We start from the raw sequence: 5,068 nt of genomic DNA, 5'->3' as shown, positions 1-5,068 counted from the left end.
CACATGTACCCTAGAACTTAAAGTATAATAAAAAAAAAAAGAAAAAAGAAAAATTTCAAGGTTGAGCCGTAAACCAACCCCAACACACCTGCTCCAGACTTCTTGTTATTTAAGAGAATAAAGGTATTTGATAATTAAAAAAAAAAAAATGCTATCTATAGAGAGGAAATGTAGCTCCAGTTCAATGAAAATTTTCACAAACGGTGAGTATTGACCTATTTAAGGAACAGACAGTGCCAAAAAGATTCTGACACTGACTTATGTATTTAGACACTGGCCCTGCAGAGCTAGCTCTCACCTTTCCATCTATAGGGCTGCTTATGGCAATCGCCATGACTGTCTGCCTTAGGGGCTTTTTGTCTCACCCTTAGAGCATGCTGGATATGACCCAAGGCCTACTGAAGGTGACAGGGATTTATATCTCCCATGGGGGAAGTACTTTAATAAGTATGGTTGCGACTTTGGTGGCTAAATACCCCCAAGCCATCTCATCCAGCACTTGGGATGAATGTGAGATGTGTGTTCTACAAAGTCTCCCATAAGGCTCCCCCGGGAATTAGCTCCAATTGCCCACAGTGGAAACCTGTTAGCTTATTCCTCCCATTTAAATTGGCTGCATTCCTTGTATGTCTCACCTCCCTGCACCCTTACCTGTGCTGTCTGGGACTCTCTCCAAAGTTGGTGCTTTCTACTCACAAGTGTGCCTCAGGGTCTATTTCCAGGGAACACACACTTGAACACCTTGTATGCTAATTTATCCTCACACTTGAATGTCTGGCTAGAAGTAGAATTGTAGGTTCAAAGTTATTTTGCATCAACACTTGAAAGACCATTCTTTATTTCCTGAGCATTTTTGATTGCCTCTTTAGCTCCCTTTCTTTTTTTCTCAATTTAAGAAGGATATCTCTTGCGAGAATTCTCTCCCCACTCTGCAAGCCACTCTCATTTTAAATTTATTTGATTTCAATTTTACCCACGCTCTCCCCAAACTTCAAGGGAGACAAACCAAGACTTCCAAGCGGGCTCCTTAAAGGCCCCTCCCCCTAGAAATTTAGGGTTGCAGGGCCTCTCCACGTGTCCACTCAGCTGCCCTTCCACCTTCTCGAAACAGGGCCCCTCGTGGCTCCAACACCCCCAGAGTCTACAACGTTAGTAAACACCTTCTCAGGGGGCAGTAGGTAAAGTTCATCTGCTGTGGCCTCGGGTAACACAGAGACTGGTCAGAAGTCAAGAAACTAGGTGATCAAAGACCATATACAGCCAAAAGCAGCGAGAACACAACATCCATTTGTAATGGTTGCATCAGGGGAAGGATTTATTGATCCACACCATTTTCTTGGATTTTCCATCCTCCCCAGGGTGCAAAGGTGGGTTGATTGTATGGCGTGTTGGCAAAGGCCAGGTCCACCCTGGTGTGGTTTGTGTCAGTGTCCACAGCCACTCTGTCAGATCCACATCGTTTCTATGATTCCCAAGCTGTCTACTGAGTAAAACGCTCAGCACAGATTTAGAGGCCAGGCTGGGTCTCAAGTATTCGTCCGCCTTTCTCCTGATGCTCTGTGCAGATGTGCTGGGACCAACTTCAGAATGTGCCTGAGCCATGACTGCTTGACTCCACAGATGGCTTCAGGAAGATAGCACAGAAGAGAGACCTGTGAAAGTTGATGGAATCTAGAATTACCTGAAGGAGAAGCATCAAGTAGCCCCCAAAGCCTCTCTGCACTTCTCCTCTCTAACACACACGATCATAAAAGTCAGCTTTGTGGCAACTTGTGATTTTTAAATGCCAGGTATATAATTTCTTTGAGTTCCACATATGCATGAGTATATTTCTAGAATCTCTTTGTTGGTCCATGGACATGTCTACCAATGCCTGCTTCATTCACTAGTACTACAGAGTAAGTTTTGAGTCCAGAATGACAAGCTACCCCTGTTGCATAATCCTTCACATTTTTTTGCAATATAATTTCATCTGATCTTCCAGTTACATACACACTCAAAATTCTGCTACAAACTATGATTAGGATTGTACTGGATATATTGATTTTATTAGAGGCGAATTGATGCCATTGCAAAATTGATCTTCTTCTTAAGAAAATGTAGTATTTTAAAATATTATGTGTATATTCAAACTGAAGGCTCATAAAAAGTGGCAAGTGTGTTTTCCTTATATTTCATTATTTTCCCAGGTATTTAATAATATTTGCAACCAATGTAAATAGGATAGCTTAAATCTATGATATTCCCTATTTATTGGAAGACTGCAAATTTTTAACATATTTATGTATTCATTTATTTTTATTGTAGAGATAGGGTCTCCTTATGTAGCCCAGGCTGGTCTTGAACTCCTGGGCTCAAGCACTCCACTTCCCTCAGCCTTCCAAAGTGCCTATAAAGGCAAGAGCCACTGTGTCTGACCTAGTGTGCAAAGTGTTTATGCATTTAACTTCTATCAATCAGCCTCTCCTTGCCTATTTCCTAGGTGATTGCCTTAGATTTTTAGGATGTCAAAGTTCCTTAAGAGAAAGATAGTTTTCCACTTTCTTTGTTAATAAAATATGCCAATAAGTTATCTTCCCTCTCCAAATTGTTCAAGACAATGAATATGGCCTCAGGGTCTTTACATGGTTCTATGTGGCCAGGAGAAAACCTGGAGGACCGAGCCTGCCTTACCTGCCACTCAAGAAAGGGTGTGTGTGACCTGGGTCGCTTTAAAACAAAATTAAAATATGCTATCTATAGAAAAGAAATGTAGCTCCAGTTCGATGAAAATTTTCATAAACGGTGAGTATTGACCTATTTAAGGAACAGACAGTGCCAAAAAGATTCTGACATTGACTTACATATTTAGACTCTGGCCCTGCAGAGCTACATCTCATCTTTGCATCTACAGGGCTGCTTATGGCAATCGCCATGACTGTCTGCCTTAGGGGCTTTTTGTCTTACAGTTGGAGTGTGCTGGATATGACCCAAGGCCAACTGAAGGTCTTGAACTCCTGGGCTCATGCAATCCACTCCCCTCAGCCTTCCAAAGTGCTGGGATTACAGGTGAGAGCCACTGTGCCTGACCTAGTATGCAAAGTTTTTATGCATTTAAGTTCTGTCAATCAGCCTCTCCTGGTCTATTTCCTAGGTGATTGACTTGGATTTCTAGGATGTCAGTTCCTTAAAAGAAAGAGTTTTCCACTTTCTTTGTTAATAAACTACACCAATAAGTTATCTTCCCTCTCCAAATTGTTTAGAACACTGAACATGGCCTCAGGGTCTTTACATGGCTCTATGGGGGCTGGGAGAAAACCTGGAGGAGTGAGCCTTCCTTCCCTGCCACTCAAGGAAGGGAGTGTGTGACCTGGGTCACTTTACAGTAACATCAATTTCCTTAGTTCTTACATAAGACTGACTGGGCAGCCAGTGAGGAGGCAAGCCATATCTCATAATAGTCATTTTAGTTCCTCATGGGAACCACACTACAAAAAACACAAAGCGCTGTCCTCACCGTTATCCCTCTGACAGCCTGGAAAATCCATGTCCTGCATCTAGACAATACCCACGTGGGTCACACTTTAATGGTAACAATGTAGTTATTCTAGATCAGAGACTTGGAAGGGAATATGTCTCAAGGAACTGGTCCAGTTTTAGAATAAGATTTTCCAAAGCATTAAAAGCCCGCCTGCATCCCAGATCCACAGAATAAAGGTGTGAAGCTCCACTGCACTGAGCTTTNTACATAAGACTGACTGGGCAGCCAGTGAGGAGGCAAGCCATATCTCATAATAGTCATTTTAGTTCCTCATGGGAACCACACTACAAAAAACACAAAGCGCTGTCCTCACCGTTATCCCTCTGACAGCCTGGAAAATCCATGTCCTGCATCTAGACAATACCCACGTGGGTCACACTTTAATGGTAACAATGTAGTTATTCTAGATCAGAGACTTGGAAGGGAATATGTCTCAAGGAACTGGTCCAGTTTTAGAATAAGATTTTCCAAAGCATTAAAAGCCCGCCTGCATCCCAGATCCACAGAATAAAGGTGTGAAGCTCCACTGCACTGAGCTTTGAGAGGGTTTAGATAAGTGTGGGAGACACAGCAATGTTTAACTGAAGTGTTCAATTTCTGCAACTAAACATTCCATTTACATAAATTGCGTATTATAGAAGGAGTACTTGCAGAGTCATGACCGAGGATGGATGCAAGATTGAGAAGCAAGTAGGAAATTTGACCTGGAACTAATTCCTGGATTGGAACATGGCGGACAAAGTTGCTGATCACTACCCAGGGGACAAGGCAAGATGCAATGGGTGCTGTTTATTTACACAAATGAGAAATTTTAATGGATTTTATACAAGCCAGGGACAAGCTCTGAGGCCAGGATAGTTGAGGCAAGTTCTGTCTAGGAAGGAGACATGCCGATGGCACCCAGCCACAGGATATACTCACCTCCTCTCCCAGCAACTTCCACTCACCTTATTCAGGCTTGAACCAGAAGAAAGCCAGGGATGATGGCCAGTGTTTGAATCTGCACTAGGTTCTGAGGGCAATTGTGAGTCACCACAGTAACTATGACTTCACTTGGTACTGAACCAATCAGGCCCTGGGACTCAAGGAAAGAGAGAGAGTGCCAAGCTCTTGCTGTTTACCCTCTGGTCCAGATCTTTTCTTCAAAAGAAAAACCTGAGTGGTCTCACAGGTAAAATATCCTGATATACCAAGATCATAGAGCATCCTTTTGTGCCATTAACTAACTAACCTACCTGATAAACCCCAACCCTGTTTGGTAATGGGGGGAGTTTATTAGAGAGTCATTTGTTCAAATTGATACAGAGACACTATAGAGCAGTGGGTAAAAGTAGAGGCTTCAGATACAGGCTTTCTCAGTTCCAGTCTCACCTCTCTGTCACTTGGGCAAGGTTTTTAATCTCTCTTGAGAGGTCAAAATAGAGAACACTCTTTTGAATCTGTGCTAGATTCAAATGAAATGCAGAACAGGGTTTTGGGGGATGAGTCAGGGCCAGGCATCAGAGGTGAGTACAATCTTTAAGCCACTGTGATTACGTTCCCAGGATG

General features: G+C 42.7%; 1 long non-coding RNA gene across 1 annotated transcript; it reads right to left on the bottom strand.

Annotated features, from left to right (window-relative positions):
• Window positions 1-1,291: 1,291 nt before the first annotated feature.
• LOC108520608 (uncharacterized) lies at window positions 1,292-4,495 on the bottom strand. The gene is made up of 2 exons (XR_001882942.1): window positions 4,442-4,495; window positions 1,292-1,652 (listed from the first exon to the last, which is right to left on the bottom strand). It is a non-coding gene; the product is annotated as an uncharacterized LOC108520608 (long non-coding RNA).
• Window positions 4,496-5,068: the final 573 nt, after the last annotated feature.

Source organism: Rhinopithecus bieti, unplaced genomic scaffold (genome assembly GCF_001698545.2).
Source record: "Rhinopithecus bieti isolate Rb0 unplaced genomic scaffold, ASM169854v2 scaffold_54219, whole genome shotgun sequence".
In the NCBI taxonomy this organism is placed as follows: Eukaryota; Metazoa; Chordata; class Mammalia; order Primates; family Cercopithecidae; genus Rhinopithecus; species Rhinopithecus bieti.
The sequence above is the reverse complement of the archived record's forward strand: the minus strand, read 5'-3'. Positions and strand labels throughout refer to the sequence as shown.